The sequence below is a fragment of the Ursus arctos genome, unplaced genomic scaffold (assembly GCF_023065955.2).
Source record: "Ursus arctos isolate Adak ecotype North America unplaced genomic scaffold, UrsArc2.0 scaffold_23, whole genome shotgun sequence".
Lineage (NCBI taxonomy): Eukaryota > Metazoa > Chordata > Mammalia > Carnivora > Ursidae > Ursus > Ursus arctos.
Window position 1 is genome coordinate 18442363 of NW_026622908.1, and position 21588 is coordinate 18463950.

A 21588-nucleotide genomic window follows, 5' to 3' on the forward strand; every position below is an offset into this window, starting at 1 on the left:
CCTTCTGTTTATATTCTTTTATGAACAGTCAATTCAAACTTTTGACCATTTTTTATGAGGGTATTTGTCTTCCTATTATTAAGTTGTAAGAGTCTTAGTTTAGATATTCTGTAAACACATTTACATAATTGTCAGATTTATTTGTCAAGAATTTATTCTCCCAGGTTGTGGACAGCATTTTTATTTTTCTAATGGTGCCTTCTGAAGAGGAAAAGTTTTTAATATTGATAAAATCCATTTTGTCTTTTTTTACTTCTTTATGGGTCATGCTTTTGTGTGTCCTAAGAAATCTTTTTCTACCTCAAGCTTGCAAAGATTCTCGCTTTTCTTCTGAAGTTTTATAGAATTAGTTTTATATCTCAGTGTAAGATCTATTTTGTATTTATTTTTGTATACGGTGTGAGGTATGGGTCAAGGTTTTCCATACTGATATTTATTTGTCTAAGTACAGTTTATTGAAAACCACTGTCTCCCTTTAAATTGCCTTGGCCTTGTGTCAAAATTCATTTGACCATGTATGTACAGGTCTGTTTCTAGACTCATTTTTCTTTTCCACTGAACTATATCTCTACTTTTCACCATTAATACACTGTTTTGATTATTAAAAGCTTAATGGTAAGCCTGGAAATCAGATAATGTTAAGTCCACCAACTTTTATTTTTTAAGTTGTTTTTGGCTATTCTAGATCTTTTTCATTTTCAATTAAGTATTAGAATCAGCTGCTTATTTACAAAAATCAGAAGTCTACTGAGATTTCAACTCAGTAGACCCAGTTGAATCTACACACTAATTTGGGGAAAACTGAACCGTCTACAAACACAGTATATCTTCATTTGTTCAAATCTTTTAATTTCTTTCAGCAATATCATTTAATTTTCAGCAATGAGATGCTCCATATGTTTTGTTATATTTACCCTTAGCATTTTATGTTTCTGGTACTATTGTAATTAATATTAAAAAAGCCATTTTCAATTTTATGCTGCTAGTATAAAAATACACAGTTGATTTTTGTATATTAATGCTGTACCCCGTAAACTTGCTAAACCGACTTATTCTAGATTCTTAGAAGATTACTCAGGATTTTACTGTTTTGTAAATTCCTTAGAATTTACTAAATTAACAACGTCACATACCAAAAAAAGACAATTTACCTTTTCTTTTACAATCTTCATTTTATTTTTTGTGCTTGATTATACTGTTTAGGGGCTCAAAAATTTTAGTGTGTTAAACTATAAGCCCAGGAATCCTTACCTTGTTCCTGATCTTAGCGTGCAAGCATTTGATATGTATCATTAACTATGATGCCAACTGTAGACTGTAGCCCTGTATCGGACTGATGAAGTTCTCTTCTACTCCTCGTTACTGAGAGTTTTTATTATGAACAAGTGTTGAATTTATTCAAATGCTTTTTCTGTAGCTATTGAAATGATCACATGGTTTATCTCCTTTATTCTGTTAACACAGTAAATTACATTGATTTTTTTAATGTTAAACCTATCTCGAATTATTGAGATGAACCCAAATTGCTTGTAATACATTAAACTTTCTGTGTGTTGTTGGATTTGATTTTCTAAATTTTGTCAAATATTTTTGTGTCTGTTCATGAGGCATATTACTATGTAATTTGGGGGGTAATGTCTTTGTAAGATTTTGGTATTGATGTTATGCTGGCCATAAAATGAGTTGGAATGTATTCACTCTTCTACTTTCTGAAATAGTTTATGCAAGGTTTTGATATTTCTTCTTTGAACGTTTGATAAAATTAACAAGTAAAACCATCTGGACCCGGAGTTTTCTTGCTGAAAAAGTTTTTGAAAATGAATTCAATTTCATTGTTATATAAAATTTATCTGTCCATTTCATCTGTTTTTTTTTTTTTTTAAAGATTTTATTTATTTATTCGACAGAGACAGAGACAGCCAGCGAGAGAGGGAACACAAGCCGGGGGAGTGGGAGAGGAAGAAGCAGGCTTATAGCGGAAGAGCCTGATGTGGGGCCCGATCCCAGATTGCCGGGATCACGCCCTGAGCCGAAGGCAGACGCTTAACCACTGTGCCACCCAGGCGCCCCTCATCTGTTTTTTTGGCATAAAGTTGTTCATAATATTATTATATTTTTAATGTTTCTAAGGTCTATAGCGATAACTCCTCTTTCATTCTTGATACTGGTGATTTATATTCTTTTTTTCTTAACCATTAGTTAGAGGTTTATCAATTTTGCTAATATTTTCAAACTGGTTTTAGCTTTGTTATCTTCTGTTTTTTATTCCATTAATTTCTGCTCTTCACTTTAGTAATTCCTTCATTCTGCTTACTTTGGAGTTGTTCCTGCTTTTTCTAGGCTCCTGAGATGGAACCTGTGGTAACTGGCTCTATAATATAAACATTACGGATAGAAATTCTCCTCTAAGCCATGGTTTCTCTGTACTCCACGAATTGTAGTGTGTTATACTTTCATTTACTATTCAATTTGAAATTGTTTCTAAATTTGGGGATCTCTTCTTTGACTCATTTAGAAGCATGTTGCTTAGTTTCCAAATATATGGAGTTTTCAAATATATCTTACTGTTATTAATTTCTAAAAAAATTCCTTGTTGTTGAGGGAATATACTCTGTATGATTTTAATCCTTTTAGATTTACTGAAATTTGATGGGACAGCATATGGTCTACCTTGTTGAAAGTACTATGTGCACTTCAAAAGAATGTATATCCCACAGCTGCTGTGTGAAGTATTCTACAAACATCAATTAGGTCAAGGTGGATAGTAATGTTGTTCTGATCTTCTGTGTGTGTGTGTGTGTGTGTGTGTGTTTAAAGATTTATTTATTTAAGAGAGAGAGAACTCAGAGTGGGGCAGAGGGAGAGGGAGAGAGAAGCAGACTCCCTGAGCGTGGAGCCTGACGTGGGGCTCGATCTCATGATCCTGAAATCATGACCTGAGCAGAAATCAAGAGTCGGATGCTTAACCAACTGAGCTACCCAGGCACCCCGATCCTCTATGTTTTACCAATTGGGGGGGGGGGTGTCCTAGTTTTACAATCAATTAATGAGAGATGTGTTAAAATCTATTATGATTATAGAAATGTCTATTTTTTCCTTTTAACACTCTCAATATTTGCTTCATGTGTTTCAAAGGTCCAATGTTAAACACATACACATTTATGACTGGTATGTATTTTCTGATGAACTGATCCTTTTATCATTATGGATGTCTCCCTCTTCATCTATGGTAATACTCATCTTAAACTCTATTTTACCTGATATTAACATAGCCACGCCAGCCTTTTTATGCTTACCATTTGCCTGGTACATCTTTTTCCCATCCATTTATATCAGCCTATTTGTATCCTATATTTAAAGTGTATCTTTATATTTAAATGTGTCTTTTGTAGATAGTATATAATTGTTTTCTAATCTATTCAGATAATCTCTGCCTTCTAAGTTATGTAACGTAATTACTCATGTGAGTATATGTAGGTCAACTCTTACTTGTTCTCTGTTTGTCCTCTTTGTTTTGTGTTCCTCTGTTCACGTTTCCTGGCTTCTTTTATATTACTTAAAAACATTTTGGAATTCCATCTTATCAACTGGCTTTTAAGCTTTACATCTTTATATAGTATATTTTTAGAGATTGTTTTAGTTACATTATACATCCTTAACTTTTATAACCCACTTAGAGTTAATATGGTACCATTTCACATAAAATGTAAAAGTCTTGAAATCACGTAAATCTTTATACCTTACTTTGTGACATAGCTGTCATGTGTATTACAGCTATGTTATTTATAAGTATAAAATATAATGGTTTGCTTTATGTCACATGTATTTTCAAAAATAAATAGTGGAAAAAATAGGTTTTTATATTCAATAAGATATCAGTCATGTCTGATACTCTTAATTCCCGAAGATCCAAGTTCCCCTCCAGTATCATTACCCTTCAGTGTAAGAACTTTCTTTAGCATCTCTTATGGCGTGGGTTTGGTAGCAACAAATTTTCTTTGATATCCTAAATTTATTTGAAAATGTTGTTATTTTGCTTTTATTCTTCAAGGATATTTTCACTGGCTATACAATTTCTGGGTTCACATTTTTTTTTTCTTTTAATTCTTTAAAGAAGTTGTTCTACTATCTTCTGACCTCCATGGTTTGATGAGAAGTCTGATACCATTTTAACCATTGTTAGCCATATATAATATGCTGTTTTAGTATCTGGCTGCCTTAACTATTTTCTCATTTTCTTTGGACTTCAGTAAGTTGATTATGTTATTCTTAGGCATAGTTTACTTGATATTTTCCCTCTCTGGGGTTCACTGAGCTTTTAATTTGTAGATTTATGTCTCTCAAGATATTTGGAGATTTGAGGGCCCTTATTTCCTCAAATAACTTTTTGGTTCTATTCTCTCTCCTTTCCTATAGGTCTCAGATTACCTGTATGTTACACTTTTGCTATTGTCCCATAGATTCCTGAGGCTGTTCATTTTTTCAATAATTTTTCCTTCTCTTCTTTAGACTGGCTTAACTTCTATTAATCTACCATCAAGTTTACTCATTCTTTTCTCTGTTAGAGAGAAAAATTTGCTATTAAGCCCATATAGTGAATGATGTATTCAAGTATTACATTTTTTCAGTTCCAAAAATTCCATTTGGTTATTTTTTATTTCACTTCTGATATTTCCTACCTTTTCATTCATTATAAACATATTTTCTTTATCCTTACAGAGCATAATCATAATAGCTGCTTTACTTTTATAAGATTTTATTTATTTATTTGAGAGAGAGGGGAGAGAGAGACATCACAAGCAGGGTGGAGGGGCAGGGAGGGAGGGAGAGGGAGAAGGAGGAAAGCAGGGAAAGGGAGAGGCAGGGAGACAGATAGAGGGAGAGGGAGAAGGAGAAGCAGACTCCCTGTTGAGCAGGAAGCCTGCTGTGAGGCTTGATCCCAAGATCCTGGGATCATGACCTACGCCAAAGGCAGACACTTAACCCACTGAGCCACCCAGGCACCCCATAATAGCTGATTTAAAATCCTTTTCTGAGAATTCTAACATCTGATTCATCTCAAGGGTGGCCTCTGTTCATTGTCTTTTCCTTTGACAACAGGTCACATTAATCCTGGCTCTTCACATATCAAGTAACACCAGATACTTTGATGTCATGTTGTGGAGACTCTGAATTCGGTTATATTTCTCAGAAGAGTGAATGTTCATGGTTTGTCTTAGCAGGCAATTATCTTGGTTGAAATTAAACTCTAAACTCTGTCACGTCTATGGTGGGCAATAGCCCAGACCTCAGTTTAGGCTGCTTTCAATCTGCCCATCATGCATAGTGAGGAATCAACCAGAGACTTGGATTGAGATTATACACAGAATTCAGTGTTTCTCTTATTTGGCTTTTTTTTTTCCCCCCAGAATTCCCCCTCACTCTGTGGTGGCTCTAGTAACTATGAACTTCTTTGAAGGGTTCTTCTTGCCTAAAAGAGTACAGGGCTCTCTGTTGGAATTTTAGCCAACCAATGCTATAACTCTGCCCAACTGTGGCTTCCCTCAGAGAAAAACCACAGAAATGGAAAACTCACTCTATGCTTGATGCTTTCTCCAAGTTTCAACTCCCCTTCTGCTTGTGTTTACTCTCCAAAGCCCTTAGGTAGTTATTTTTTTTATTTTTCCAGAATTCATAGTTATTTGTAGGAGGTTCAATCTATTAGGAGCTGACCTTACCTTAAGTAGAGCAGAGACCCGTAATATTTTTTATGAAGTTTAAAACCAATAACCGTGTGTGTGTGTATGTGTGTATGTTAAGACAAATCTAAATAAGCAAAGGGATGATAAAGACAAAATTCAAATTAGTATCTACCTGCAGAAGGAAGAGGGGTATAAGGGGAAAATACATAGATTAATACAAATTATTGTCAGCGTGCTAGTTCTCTGGTTATGTGTGGGCTCATAGAGGTTTACTACACTATTCATAAATGGATAAATATCATGATAGTAACAAGGCCTATACATACACCAGTGATGACCCTGTGTCATGAACCAAGGACTTCAATATATTTAATTCTGTCCATCTAAAAACAAGTGTTCACAGAGTCCTTACCTTGTTTCTCGACTCTTGAAAGGTCTCAATATTAACAAGATTCTGACAAGCTTCATGTTCTATGAAATGGCTGATTTATGAGTTTCATTTATTGGTAAAATTTATGGACCATTCAAATTTAGGCACATCTTAGACACGTGTTTCATAATGAGAAAACCCCCTAACTAATGTTGTCATTTTGAATAAGAAAGATAAAAAGACAAAACCATTCATGTGTGTATTGTTTCTTTGTTCACAATACATACAGGCTCTTTGACCAAGACATGAAAAAGTTCCCAACGGTGCAGAAGCAAGACAGTGAGTGTAAGAATGTTGAAGCATTCTCAAAGCAGCAGAAAACTTAGGCTTGCATGCCTAAAAGCATATCCATATGTCAAGGACCGTGGGACATTTTCCCAAAGGGGACTGGACACGAAGCCTCCCTGGTCTTAGTATCTTAAACTAGGCTGAGTGGAACACCAGGGAATATGCTGGAGGTGGGGAGAGCACACTGGCCAAAGGGGTGGAAAAAGTGATGCAATCAGAGGGCTCTTTCCCATCTCTAATTTTATGACTCTCTGTAAAAAGGAAGGAGAATTCAAATCACTTCAAAATAAGATCAACGGAGACCTGGCTTGGAAGACTGGATCTGATGAGAAAAACGTTTATAAAGATTTATTTTCATGGCTGATAATCACATACCATGCCAAAAGATACCTCCATCTGACTACTGTTTTTCATAGCATATACAGGGTAAAATTTTAAACTAATGCAGAATAATTTCTCTGGGAATTGTGAACAATAGGGGGAAAATCTACAAACAATATTCACTGTAAAATAAAGGCTTTCCTGCCCTGACAATCAAAAGCTTGACAAATCATGCCAATGTTTTATTTCTCAGGATATTTAAAAGAGCACAACAAACAGAAAGCTCTTCACTTGCTTGCTGTCTGGTTTGATTTTAAGGAGAGTGCAATCCCAAAGACAAACCTCAAAAGGAAAAAAGAATACCATTAGATTTTATTTTATTTTTTCTTATTTGATGCCATTAATAATAAATTGTAAGTATTTTCCCAAGCCAAGGGAAAAAAAAACACCTTTCTATCGCTTTTTTTTGCAACATCCCTAAAGACATATTTTAAAGACTATGTTTTATAAAACTTTTTTAGACAGACAGAAATTCACTAAATGCTCTAAAATTCAAAATCTCTAATCATCTGAACGCCCCCACGGGTGAGGAAATAGGGCCTCTATGGGGGAAGGTAATCCTAATTATGTGGCATGCTGGAGAGGCACCCAAGTTTATGTCAGTAGCAGATTCTGATAAGATATGCACCAAAAGAATCAGGTCTGGACTGTTTCAACGCGGGGGGAGGGGGTGTTGGTGTAATGTTGGTATTTAACTGTGATCTAGAGGCCAAGAAAGGGCAGGGTGGACAAAGCAGAGCCTAATGAAGCTGCTAGTGTCTGGGGTGAAAGAGCCACAAAGCCTTTCAAATTAGCAGCTGAATCCTGACACTCATTAGTGATTATACATGCAAGGGCTGCAACTTAAAGCTCCCACCAGTAAAACAGCCGAGACACCGCATACACACAAAGGAAATAAAGTATGTACAAAAATAAAGAACTAGAACCTTTCAAATGTCTTCCCTTTCACATTTTGACATTTTTCTCTTTCTTTTCTTTTTTTTTTAATATTAATGACAAGACTGCAGAGTGCTTACCTTCCAATTTAGTACTAAAATAATTACCACTGCGACTAAAATGAGACTTTCATTTTTTTTTTAATCAGGGAAGGTCTAGTCAGAAATTGCTTCTGCTAAGTTCTGTACAAGACATAATATACTCTTGTTAACTAACAAAACCAATAAATCAAGCTGAAGCACTTATTAAAGTATCTTACAGCACTAAATTTATCACTGATGACAAATTTAATTTGGGACTCTGACAGTTTGCTCCTTGCTTGTACTTCAACAGATTTCTTTCTTTCTTTTTTTGGTGGGGTTGGGGGGGGAGTGGGGAGGCGGGCAGTTATTTCACAAATAATGAATGCTGAAATTTACTAGAAATTTTTTGGAGATGTAAAAGACAACTTCTGGTAGAAAACTGTTTTTCCCACAGCGTCGCTGTCACTGGGGAAAGTTATGCATTAAAATTCTTTTCCAGCGATTCTGTCCTTTGCACATTAGAGTTAGCAGAATTTTTAAAATGGTGATAATGAGCACTTTACAAAGCAATTTATAATCATCACTCAGTTAACCCACACTCTATCTCCACAGTTAGGTCAGTGCACGTCCCTTGATAATGAAGATAAGAAAACTGAGATATTGAGTTTTCCCTACCGAACAGGTAGAATAATTTTAATCTATGGCAAGGTCATTCAGCACAAGGGAGGGTGAAAAGTAAAGAATTTCACAAGACTGTGTTGGGTTTTCTTATAATTACCCAATACTGCAGCTAAAAGGATGATATTCCCGCTTTAAGTATCAAAAGAGAATTATATTACAAATACACATAAAAGTATTATTAATAGGCAACCTTTGCTCGACACCATATTCCAGACTCCATGATATGAATAATGCCTTAGTTTCGGTTCCGGTCAACTGCACTAGTTTTATTGTACAACACAACCAGGTTACATAAGTTATATTTTCTATAAACTTTTCCTCCTCCTAAAACATAGCTCTACAATTCTACATGAACATTTTCTTGTTGTCTTTTCAAATGGTGTTTTCTTTCTTGACAATGCGATCAGTATATAAAAACCAAATTTCACCGCCTGGTCCCAGTTAAGGCAAAACCAAGCAGCCTGAACCACAGCCTGACAAGGAGAACGCATGAAACTGTGGAACAAAAGCATCCGAGTCGACCTCTTTTGCAGACTGATTAACAGAAACAAGCTCCAAGGACTAATCACAAGCCGAGCCCTGTTTTGCAGATTAATAGAACAAAGACACACGAGAGGAGGGGAGGTTACGGCACTGGAATACAAATAAAGCAAAGGTAGACACCAGGCTTTCCTCCACTCAGGACACCTCCTCTAAAGCCAGATTTACTGACCCAAAACCCAGGGTGTCACATTCAGGGAGGACTCAAAATGCAGCACCAAAGAGGTCTGGGTTCTCTCCATCACCCCAGCAGCAAATGAGCCCTCCCGCGTTCCACCTTCTTTGGAGATTCTGATTGAAAAGAGGAAACAGAATTTCTCAGCAGAATGATGTATGAGCTGGGGTGCTTTCAGGGAATCTTTCTGCACTCCGGCCAGGCAACCCACGGCACTTGTTGATGGGGACAGACGTTTCCACTGCCCCATCTTCTGCAATGGCCGGTCACACAGGTAATCTGTGAAGTGTGTGCATATGTGCAGGCCCACAAACATGCAAGAACGCTATTCACAATGACAGCATAACGTTAGAATAAGAGTCAATTTCCAAATTACCCCTAGACACACATTTTACAACTGGAGAATGTGACTTTTTTTCCTGACTGTAAAAATGAAACTTACCCACTTTAAGAATATACAAAATCCCAGGAAAGTAAAATGAAAAGAAAAAAAAAACACTCATAAAGAAAATTGCTATTATATTTGCGGTATATTACCTCTCAGTTTCATTTTCTCTCTATATTTATATATATTCTTTATAATGTTACGATCCCTCTGTGTATTTTTGGTGGCAATATGGCTTTTGAAATGCTCAGTGCCAAGCATCAGAAGAAAAACATACCATTGCTCTCTGATGACTGATGCTAATTCTTGAATAACTAAAACCAGGTGAATGTATGAATTTTTACTGGAATTGTAAAATCTTCATCCATGTGAGATATGGTAAACTGAAGACAGTTTACACAGCTCGAGAAACAATCTCTAGGAATGGAGAGGTCTACTTTTTGCCTGATTTCTCTCCTTGATGGTTTTCTGCAGCAACTACTTTCTTTTCTTCTCCTTCTTTCTTTCTTTTCTTCTTCTTTTTTTTTTTTTTTTGACAGGCAAAGCTTTTTTTTTTTTTTTTTAAAGATTTTATTTATTTATTTGACAGAGAGACAGACAGCCAGCTAGAGAGGGAACACAAGCAGGGGGAGTGGGAGAGGAAGAAGCAGGCTCATAGCGGAGGAGCCTGATGCGGGGATCGATCCCAGGACTCTGGGATCACGCCCTGAGCCGAAGGCAGACGCTTAACACCTGAGCCACCCAGGCGCCCCAGGCAAAGCTTTTTTTGGTGTCATTCAGAAGAAGAATATTTGAGTCAATGGATAAAGAGAATGGATTTTCTCTGCCATATTTGTATTTTGCTTTATCAATAACCCAATTATTCTGTTCATTGCAATGATCAACAAAATGTAAAATGTAAAAATGTAAAAATACATTTATAATGAAAATCATAAATTTCAGCAGTTACAAAATCTCAGAACTGACTCGAGAGCACAGTTAAGCCTGTGGTTTACAGGCTAGCCAAACTTCAAAATTTCCAAAGAAGTGATCGTGTTTCTCTCTGGTTTTTCAGGAGACTTCGAACTCTACAGAAGGTAATTCCTAATTTAAATAAACTTAAAAACCAATACCTTCCTTGGTACCAGATCTTCCTTTAATCGTAATACTGAACAGCACATACAATGTGTTTGAGCGCAGGAAGGTACTCAATACCCCGGAAATTCCCTTGCCTTTCACCCGCCTGCCTCTAAAGCTGCCATGCCAGGGGCAACCACACAGATCTCGCCTCTGGTCAGAGCTCTCTAAAAGCACAAAGGTCAGGGCCAGCATTATACACACACTCAGGTTTTCCATTTTCCTACTCATTCTGCTCAACCTACAGGTAAATACTTGCCCTATGGAATTATATTTTTTTCAGGGAGAGATTGAATTTGGGTAAGAAAAGGAACGTCCTTGCTGTTTCCTTTGAAAAAACAGGAACTATCAAGGAATGCTTAGTAACAGAAGCATCATAAGCATAACCTATAATCCTCATTCTCAATTGCTTCCTATGGATTTATTTACTTATTTATTTTTTAAAGATTTTATTTATTTATTTGAGAGAGAGAGAGACATTGAGTGAGCGAGACAGAGCACTGGGGGGGGGGAGTCAAAGGAGAGGGAGAAGCAGATTCCCCACTGAGCAGGGAGCCTGATGTGGGGGCTCCATCCCAGGACCCCAAGATTATGACCTGAGCTGAAGGGAGACGCTTAACCGACTGAGCCACCCAGGCACCCGGATTCATTTATTTAAACAATATAAAAGTAAACCCCACAACCTAAGTCTCTTAAACAAATTTCCCTTCCACAATCCTTTTTGTTGTTGTTATTATTGTAACACCAAAAGAAAAGAAGAAAAAGAGCGAGAAGGTGGCTAGTAACAAGCCCACAGCATATTTCCAACTAGTTTTGTCATCAACAATTTCCGATTAGGTTTTAGTCTAGCATCTCTTATATTGTTCTGTAAAGATCAAAGCAAAAAGGCTTTTCTTTATTGATTCATGATTTATAATAAAAATAGAGACCCCCAACTATGGCTCGTGAGAGAGGGATAGATTCTTAAATCCCTAAGACAATTCCCAGTTTCTGTCTTCGGTAGTCCTCTTTCTAGAACCATGGTACTCCAAGCTACTTTCCATTGCTCATGAAGCCTCCGGTAGTAAGGAAAGTATTACGTATTCAGTATTGAGGCTGATATGCCCCACAACTTCAACATAGACTGTAGCTTGAAATCGAGTGAGAAAAACTGCGATCTCCAATTATTAAGCCAGGCGGGCATCAGAGGCACTGAGTTTCAATGTACAACCATTTTGCACATGATATGTCCAAGAAGTGCCTACCCAGTTTTAGGAAAGAGCGGAAAATCAGTGAGTCAACTCTGACTTTTTTCTTCCTTTATAAATAGCACTGGTTCTATTTAGCCTTCAATGCTGATTTACTGTAGGTTCATATGACATTTTAGCACTACTTTTTTTTTGGGGGGGGGAATGTGATCTATCCTAAATCGACCATGTCAGACATTAGGGACATTAGGACTGAAAGTATCTAAATTACCCAAAAATATCACCAGCACCTTCACATACTGTTTTGGGACATTGTATCTTGGGAAGAATCTTACTGAGACTGGTTCCTAACCACTTCCTCCAATGTGCCTTTATACTCGAGGTGTTTCCCTTTGTTGCCTTTTTCTTCTGTGCCACACATTTCATACTCGGACATTATTGGTCCTGGTAACTGTATTTACACTTTAACCAAGCTGATCTTTCCAATAGTTGAGCAAAACAGTCTTTCTATGTCCTCCCCTGGATTAATGCAGATTTGTAACGCATCTTGTCGACTCTTTACAGAATGCCCGCAATTCTGCGAACCCACAGGCTTTCATATTTGCCACAAGCTTCCTGTTGGAGCAGCCCCATGGAACATTCCACATTCAATTTATAGTCCCCATCCAAGATTACCCTTATTTTTCCTGGGTGAAAACGTTCTACCCGGCATTACTCATACATTTCAAATGATACTTCACGTATGTGACCTTAAAAATGCTCCCTCCGTCTTCATTCAACAGACATCTATACACACTCGCATGTCTTTTGACCAAAGGCAGCCCATGTATGGGGGACCTTTCCTAAACGGTTTCCATTTACCCTGATCATAAGCAACCTGCCGTGCAAGGCAACTGTACGCTATTTGCTTTTAAAAATTCTCTTTCTCTCTTACACACACACACAGGAGGAATCATTTTCCTAGACTATGCTTCCTATTCATCTCTTTTCTGTCCCCTTCACTTCTCCTCTTCTCCCCTGATGTCCCAGCATAAAAAAAGAAAACTAAACAGAACAAACACAAAACAAACCAACCAAATAAACAAATAAACAAACAAAGATAATAACCGTTATAAAACTACACAACTGTTACCTGTCAGGGGAGAAAATATTTACTGAGCATTTACTGAGTGCCAAGAACTTAACACGCATGACCACATTTTAATCCCATAAAAATACACTGAGTAGTGAAAAACATAAAGGCTTTGGGGTTGACTTCCAGTTCTGCCACTTTAGGAAATGCGTGTCATTGAGTGAGTTAGTTAACTTCTCTAACCTTCAATTTTTATCATATCCCGAAAGGGGGTAATCTTACTTTCTTCATAGGGTCGATGTAACTCTTAAAAACAATGTGATATAAAGTACCTGGATGTGGGCGCTGCTAAACATACGATAGTTATTACTATTTGCATACCCATCCGACAGATGAGTACGGCTCAGAGAGATTGAATAACTTGCTTAACAAAGTAAATGCATCCTAAATGCTAAATGATAAAACTGAGCCTCAAGTTTGCGGGGGCCAGCTGTTTCCAAAGGCTGCAGCCTCTATCCTCCACTGCCTCCCTTCAGTAGAGAGAACAGGGTTGCAGGTGTTTAAGCTATGTCCAGTCTGGGGATTAGACCTTTCAGGGTACGTCTGCCCACTGGGGAGGTTCTGCCAGAAGTTTGTTAACCTAAGGAACAAGTGGCTTAAGGGAAGAGCAAGTCAGAAAGAACAGCTTAGCCCAGTTTGAACAAAGCCTTCACTGTCAGAGGGATGTCCCTGAGCACAACACGGTTTGGCCTGCCCCCAACGAGCTCCCACGGGCTTAGAGGTGAATCATTAGGAGGTGAGTGACATCATGTCTTGACTGCTTCTCACAGACCAGCCTAGAAGGGCAGAGGGCCTCTCTCCTGTGGAGCAGAGAACAGAGCGTGGCTTTGATTATCACGCCCCTATCGTGAAGCAACTCTGGCAGCCTGCAGACTCATCAGAAGGGTGGAAAGGGAGGAAGGCTATGCAGAGGTGGTGCCGGTCAAAGGGGAACACACAGGGGCAGTGGCAACCTCCACAATGTGTGCTCCAGGGCCCATTTCACCTTCGTCATTGATCATCTGGCGAGTTACTGGGACTTACTAGTGAACACACGGGCTTGATAGGACAGAAGTGCACGGCGGGAGGCAGGGCAGCAGCAGGGACTGGAACCAGGCAAATCTGGGTCAAGACTGTCTACTGGACCCCAGTGCACTCACTATCTGGCGATACCTGCAGAAATTCACATTACACTTACGGTCCAGAGTATAAACTCAGAAATCCACGTTGGTCAAAGAGCTTGAAAATAAATGGCACAGAATCCACATGACTTTAATTCATCTCTAAAAATTCAACCACTGGGAATTTGACCATTAAGAAAAGAGAACACCACATGTCTGATAACTGCTTTCTAATGTCCAAAGAACTTTCTGAGTGGCCAGCTGGTCCAGCTTCCTACCAAACTCACACTTTGCACTGACTACTTTTGCTGCGGCTTGAAGAAACGGTCTTCAAATCTAATAGAAACTTCTATAGTTGCTCCTAGCCTGGGGATAAGGCATCTGAAGTAAAGAGATCATGAGAAAGAACCTAAAATTCCGTTGGAGGCTTCCTTTGAAAATTCTCACTGCCTCCAAGGTTAGGTTTGTCCAGCTACTCCCATTCCTCACCTTTTTATTAAGGCATGCTCACCTGCAGAGATGTTATGCTCTTTATATTTATGAATGTTCAGGATGGATCTAATACGAGCAAAGCTCACAAACATAGTTTCATGCTCTGTTTGGTTCCATTTTGCTCTGCCATCTCTAGTCCTCCTTGTAGGTTCGTGGCTGTGCTTGACCTCATATTGGGAATATTCTGTCCTTGGCAACTCATGACTCCTCTGCGTAGGTGTTCAATCCGTCAGCCACAGACATGTGTCTACCACCACCACGCTCCGTCATTCACTCAGCTGATACAGATAGAGCACCCACCATGGGCCAGGCCCTGGGCTCCTCTAGAGGATGCAGAGAACAAAGCTGACAGGTCCCTGCCCTCACAGAGCTTACAGCCACGGTATCATCACCTTCCATCCACCAGCAGCGACTGTGGGTTAAAAAGGAGCCTATTCGTGTAACATGAGAAAATGAAAGAACACCCAGCAGCCAGCCAGCCGGCTGGGTCTCAGTGTTAAGGGCCAGGGCATGCTCTCTGGAGCATGGTGTCTGGGCCCATGCCAGGCAGGCCTGACTTCAGCAGTGGCGCACTGCCAGCACTCCCTTCTTGGTGCATATGCTCAGGGCTGCTGCCTTTCTCAGCTGCTACCTGGTGCCACAGAGGGAAAAAGCCACGGGCACCCAATAATTATCCCCCGCTGATGAGTGTGCAAAGGAATCGTGAGTCGTCTCTACGGAGCAGAAGGACCAGAAGGAAGTGATCCATGTCTCATGAAACCCTAGGCTCTGCAGCTCGACAGGAAAACAAATATTGGATCTGTCCCCTCAATATTCCTATTTTCCCCCTAGGAGCCCCTTACCCAGAATCCTGAGAGCTCCTGAACAGGATTAGCCTGGATTTCTGTGCGCCCTTTCTGCAACTAGATGGAAAAAAGCTAAGTCTTCCAAGTGGCGCCTTCCTGAATTGCCTCAGGTCAAGAAGTAGAAGGACATCTGGTTACTAGGATATCCCAGTTTAGTCTAAGGAGCTCAGCACAGGAAGGCTGGATTCTAGTCCTATTTTCTCCCAATCCCTTTGGGCAAGTCACCATCTCTGTCAAAAACTATCTTGGCCTCCTCTGTCAAAAGGAGGCAATACTGAGCATCACCTGACATGCAGACACTCGAAAATGCTGGCTATTATTAATTATTGTTATTAATACGTACTCTGCTTATTTCAATCACTTCGAATTATTTTTTAACTTAAATTTTAATTATTTAGAATTGTTGTGAAGCCCAACTGAGAGAATATACGTGACAATTCTCTGAGTGAAGTCACCATCCAAATGCAAGCTTATGATTGCCGTTTGCTAGTTGACTCTCTCAGAATGTGCAGGCAAAAATTTAATTTATGCCAATAGCTGATATTCAGTGTATGTGAATGCACGCAAACATTTCCACATTCTTTTACACAGCCACCCCTGACACATCAGATAAAGGGATCAAGACAGGCTGTAAGGGTCTGGATGGAGCAGGACCGACAGGTACGGGTGGGATCCAACAGCACAGGCTCTTTGGAATTGGTACTTACTGATACGACTGGCTATGAATGGGAGGTAGAAAGCAAAGTGATCGGTTTTGCTTTCTCCTTTTTCAAATAAACAGGGCAGTTGTTAAACCAGAAGTGAATCTGATCCCATGTGGCTTTAAGAACAGTCAGCTGCATTCTGGAACAGGCAAAAATGTAAACAAAGCCTGAAACTCTAGAGCAGGGCAGAACACCCATAGGTTTCATATGGGAGCGTCTATGGGCCCCGTGCCAAGAAAAATGAAATGTTAGCCTGGGCCTTTAAACAGAATCATGTAAAAGCAGAGTGCATATTTGTTTAACACACACACAGACCTTTTTCTTTGCCAATACCTTTCTGAACCCTCCTGAATAAAAGCTGAAATCCCTGAGACGCTGGTAAGGGACCAATACTATTTGTACGGTCCTGTTCTTTAGCATGAAAGCACTTCCTGCTGAACATGAAGAGGTTTCTTTCTTTTCTTCTTCTTCTTTCTTTCCTTTTTTTTGGGGGGGGGGGCAAGTTAATGACAAAGTATGACTGTGAAAGTAAATAAATGAGCCCATTCCACCCATCCCCACATTTGAATTCTATCATAGGAGTTGCCAGTTGGTTTCTTAATCCTCTTACTCAATATCTGCTGTTAATTTGTTCGCTATTTCAAGAACTTGAAGACTGTCAGCAAAATACATGATGCATTACAAAACTTATAATTGGAAATAAAAACATCTGAAGCTTTTCTGACAGGGTAAACATAAAGTACTATTGCATTGATCAGAACAAGGAAACGTGAGCAACCTTGTAGCTATTTCTGTGCAAACACAATCACAAATGTTGCAGAGAGCGGCATCAACACTTAACTCCCACTTTTAAAAATGCTGAGAAAATTCTATCCAAATGAATGAATGAATGAACTCAATATGTTTGTGGATCCGCAATGAGGTGCAGGGAGGAGGGGAAAACACCATCCTGCTCACGTTTCCTTTGCAGATGCAACTCAATGGGCTTTCTCTTATTCCCACAGCCATTTTAGAATTGCACTGTCTAGGCCCGATCTAATTTTCCTGCCGCAGAAGTTAAGGCACTTCCTCCACAGTTACTAAATCTGACAAATTACACCTGGGTCTCCTCTAACATGAAAAACTGTGTTCTTTGTTCCTGACCTCTTGGTCAGCACAGAGATCAAATTCCTGGACATAGGAAAGCCCCGCTCATATTCATTAAAAGTCACGGGAGACCAGCCCTGCATTTCTGTTCAAGAGGGGAACAAGGTGCAGCCACCAAGGAACAATACGACTGCTCTGCTCGGGTCGGAGCACGACGGGCTTTTTACTTTTTGCAGCTTGGCTCCTGATCACTTAGTACCTGGATTTTTTTCGACACAGCATCTTAGTATCAAAAGAGCAACTGAAACAAACAAACGAGAAACAAAAAACAAAGGAGCTGGTCGATTTTTAAATGGTGAGTGAGTCTCCCGAAGCCTGCTTGTACTAAGATGCTGGCTATAGATCCAATAACCAAAAACACAAAGCTGATTTCAAAAATTCCACCTTCCCCCCTATCCTGGCCAGACAAGTAAATCAAAATTTTGTCTCCTTCTTCAAGCCAGACTCGGCCTTTGGAAAGGACAGAACTCAGAGTGATCATAAACAGGAAATCAGGAACCAAGGTGGTGGCAGAAAGTCAACACGAGGGATATGAGAAATCCACAAGCTTTCCTGTCGTGGGACCCAAGGTCTAGTCAGAACTAACTGCCTGGCAACACAAGACCCTCTCTTTCTCCCCCAAAGAGGGAGAGAAAAACATAATAGGAGAAGTTAAGAAAAGCTAAAGTATTACTCCCAAAGATGCTAATACATTAGGCTTGATTCCTTTCTTCAAGATACTTGGACGAACAAATGGTGAAGGAATATAGACAGAAACCACAGAACCTGCCATGAGGCTCCTGAGGCGGGGTGCTGCCTGGATCTGGTCAGTTCTCGCCCTGCTTCCAAGAGAGCACCTTTCTTCCGGGCCAAGGCAGCCCTCTTAACATCTTCTTCAGTGTAGGTAGGCCACTGAATTTCCCCAGACCTCTTCCTGGGGAGTCTAAGAAGTACCACAGTGCACTCCTATTGCAAAAACACACAGATCCTTTAAGTGGTGTAAGTTATTCTCCACTTACAGATTCCAGCTAAATTGTAAATTCGAGACATTGCTTTAATTCTCCCTCATCTTTAGGAAGCTTTCAGCTGTGCTACAAGCTAAAACAGTGAAGTGAAGACGGACTCATATTCCTTTTCTATACTGAAAGCAAGTCAGGATTCACATTTTTTAAAATACGGGAGTTTCAACTATCTTCCTGGTGGGATGGCAATCACCTCTGAGAAACCCATGACAGGACGGAAATCCTTCGTATCATGGATCTTATTTTGATTTCTGTCTTGAAATTAAGACCACTAGTAAAATCAAAATTCACTGGAAAAGCCCGGGAATCAAACTTAAACCAGTTCACGTTATTTTGGGGCTGGGAAAACTAAGGGGTCACTAAGCAGGCGTGCACCTATGGGTGAATCTCGGGGACGGAAAACCTGACTTCTGAAGGGAGAAAAGTGATAGCCCTGGTACAAATCCCCCCCAAACTTTGCTTCTAGTCAAATTCTTAAGTGAAAGTGGTTACAAAGTACACAAGATACTAAAATAATCAAGCATGCCTGCAAATATGGATACTCTTTGAAAATTTTAGCTTTGGCGACCATTTAAGTGAGTGGTGGATAAGAGACACCAGGGCAGATCTCGTTGGCCCTATTTTACAAAAACAGAAGTTCAGTGATTTGCCTCATGTCATACAAAGAACAGAGGCTGAACTTAAGCTAGAATGTACCCCATCTGACTCCTACTGTAACAGTCGTCATATGAAGATGGACAAAGGTATAAAGTCGATTTGAAAGAATAACCCCCCTATATCAGTAATAGTTCACACTTATAGATGCCTACTCTATGCCAGAAAGTCTTTGGGGTGCTGCGGATGCATTAACTCATTTATCTTCATAGCAACCACATGAAAGAGGGAATGTTGCTATCTCCCACTTTAAAGATGAGAAAACAGAGACAGGGAGATGTTCAGAAACTCGCCCAAGGTGCCAGGGCTGCATAAACGGTACAGCTAGGAAAATCTGTGCTCTCTGCACAGAAAGGCTAGCATAGGCATTCCCAAATCGATGTTCAGATTATCAGCAGTCCTGGGAATATTAATCCTTTTAAATTTTTTAAATTTAAATTCAATTTAGTTAACATATACTGTATTATTAGTTTCAAGGCTAGAATTTAGTGATTCATCAATTGCATATAACAGCACTCATTCCATTAAGTCCCCTCCTTAATGCCCATCGCCCAGTTACCCCAACCCTCTACCGCCCTCCCCTCCAGCAACCCTCTGTTTGCTTCCTAGAGTTACAGGTCCCTTATGGTTTGCCTCCTTCTCTGTTTCCATCGTATTTTATTAATTTTAACAAAATATCTTCACAGTGAGATCCAAATTACTGATACTTTCAAAATATATATTGAAACTGAAATTTGCTTTCATCAACCTCTGTATTCTTAGTCAAAAGACAAAGTACAGCAATTCCTATGGGTGACACAAATGCCATTTAAAGATCTCCCTTATTGTAAAGAAGTGCTAGGCAGGAAATAGTTTAAACTTTCTGGAAATCCCAACAAGTTATGTGTAAAGACAAGTTTAGGATAACATTTCAGAAGACTCATCCTGCCCACCTTCTTGATTAAACCACCCTATTAAAATAAACAATTTCTGAATGACATCAATTCAGCTCAGACATAAACATTGTCTGAAGTCTTTACGCCCCATCATCACATCACATATTTCCACCATCAGAAACAGATTATACCCCATCACATCACATATTTGAATTGCTATGTGTTTTGTGGGTTTTTTTAATTTTTTTTTAAATTTTTATTTTATTTATTTATTTTTTTATTTCTTGAGATAATGCAAGATCTGCCTCTGGATCCAAAATCACTCCTTCATTCATCACAGCCGTCAACTGGTAGAGCTAAACCTTATCCTGTACAGATCTGAATCTGCTCAGATAATGGAGGAAGTCTGTTTGCTATCATTATTTCAGCAACCATCCATTCAGAAATCTCTGAAAGCCTGGCTTGTCCGGGAACGGCCTTCCATGTTCCGTGCCTTTGAAAATCTTTCAAAAATCGTCAGGTATGAAAAAAATGATCTTAACTCCACATAGAGCTTCTCTGCCAATCCGAGGTCATTCCTCAACTATTGCATAGTCATTACGGAGGGAGCTGTGAGGATGGAAAAGCTCTCTCTACGGCCCTTGGCTCAGAAATCCTAACAGCTACATCCAATATTACCCTGAGACCAGTTTTCAGCTTACACTTTGATAGGATCAATTTCTATTGTCTGTTCTCTTGCCCTTTACCACTTTCTTGCATATAAAAAACATTCATTGATGTACATTAGTAAAACTGGACATCACCACCACAGAATATAACCCCCGATTACCGCACCACTGCCACGACCATTTCGGTCATACCGCGCACCCCACAGTCAGGATGCTGCCCTCAGAGTCTGGGTGATCCCTGAGCGGTTACTTAACCTTTCTGTGCCTTTGTTGTCACCTGCCAAATCAGAATCACAACAGCGTCCATTTCTTAAAGGTATTTTGAGGAAAATGAGGTAAAAGATAAAAAGACTTAGAACAATGCCTAGCATATAGGAGGTCATCAAGTAAGAGTTCATAATCATCACTGGATTGATTTAAAAATGAAATACACTTCCTGTATTCACCCACCAGTCCTTCTGGATAGCAACTAGTAAAGCTAGAAAAAAAATGACCAACTGTTGAGGAAATGTCTCAACTTTCTATTCTACAGAGAACAAACCAAACTGTCGAGTGGGATGGCCAATCTGAATTCACCCTGTTTGTCCTCTTCCAGCCTTATCCGTAAATCCTAGCACCGGGCTGGGATACTTCTCCAGGTTGGGTGAGTAAAGGTTAGTTGTTCTGCTCTAGATACACACAGAGCTCTCAAACAGTAGATAGATAAATAAATAAAAATCCAAGGCTCCTCTGATATTGATCTTATAGTCTAAAACTCCCATTTTAAAGATGAAGAAACTGGTTTGGAGGCTAAATGCCTTGCTCAAGTTCACATAAATACGTAGGGGCAGAACCAAGGCCAGAAAATGATCACCGTTACCCTAAGCAAGCCGCCAGGCACTCTTCCACATCCGTTACAAACGTCACCTGATTTAATCTTCATACTAATCCTCTCAAGTAGGTATTATCTCCACTGTCTTAGAGATGCAGAAACCGAGGCTCATCGTCTGTGAATTAACTTCTTCAAAAGCACACAACTGACAAATGATAGAGACAAGATCAAATGCTTCCTGTCTGGTCCGAAAGAATATACACCTGTTTCAGGTTTTCTAGAGCTCGGAGCTAGAATTCTCAGCACTGAGTCTCAACCTGTAGCTTTCAAACTGACT

General features: G+C 39.4%; 1 protein-coding gene across 2 annotated transcripts in view; it reads right to left on the reverse strand.

Annotated features, from left to right (window-relative positions):
* Positions 1 to 21588, reverse strand: part of MPPED2 (metallophosphoesterase domain containing 2) — a 173396-nt gene that overhangs the window by 67366 nt on the left and 84442 nt on the right. The window lies entirely within an intron of this gene.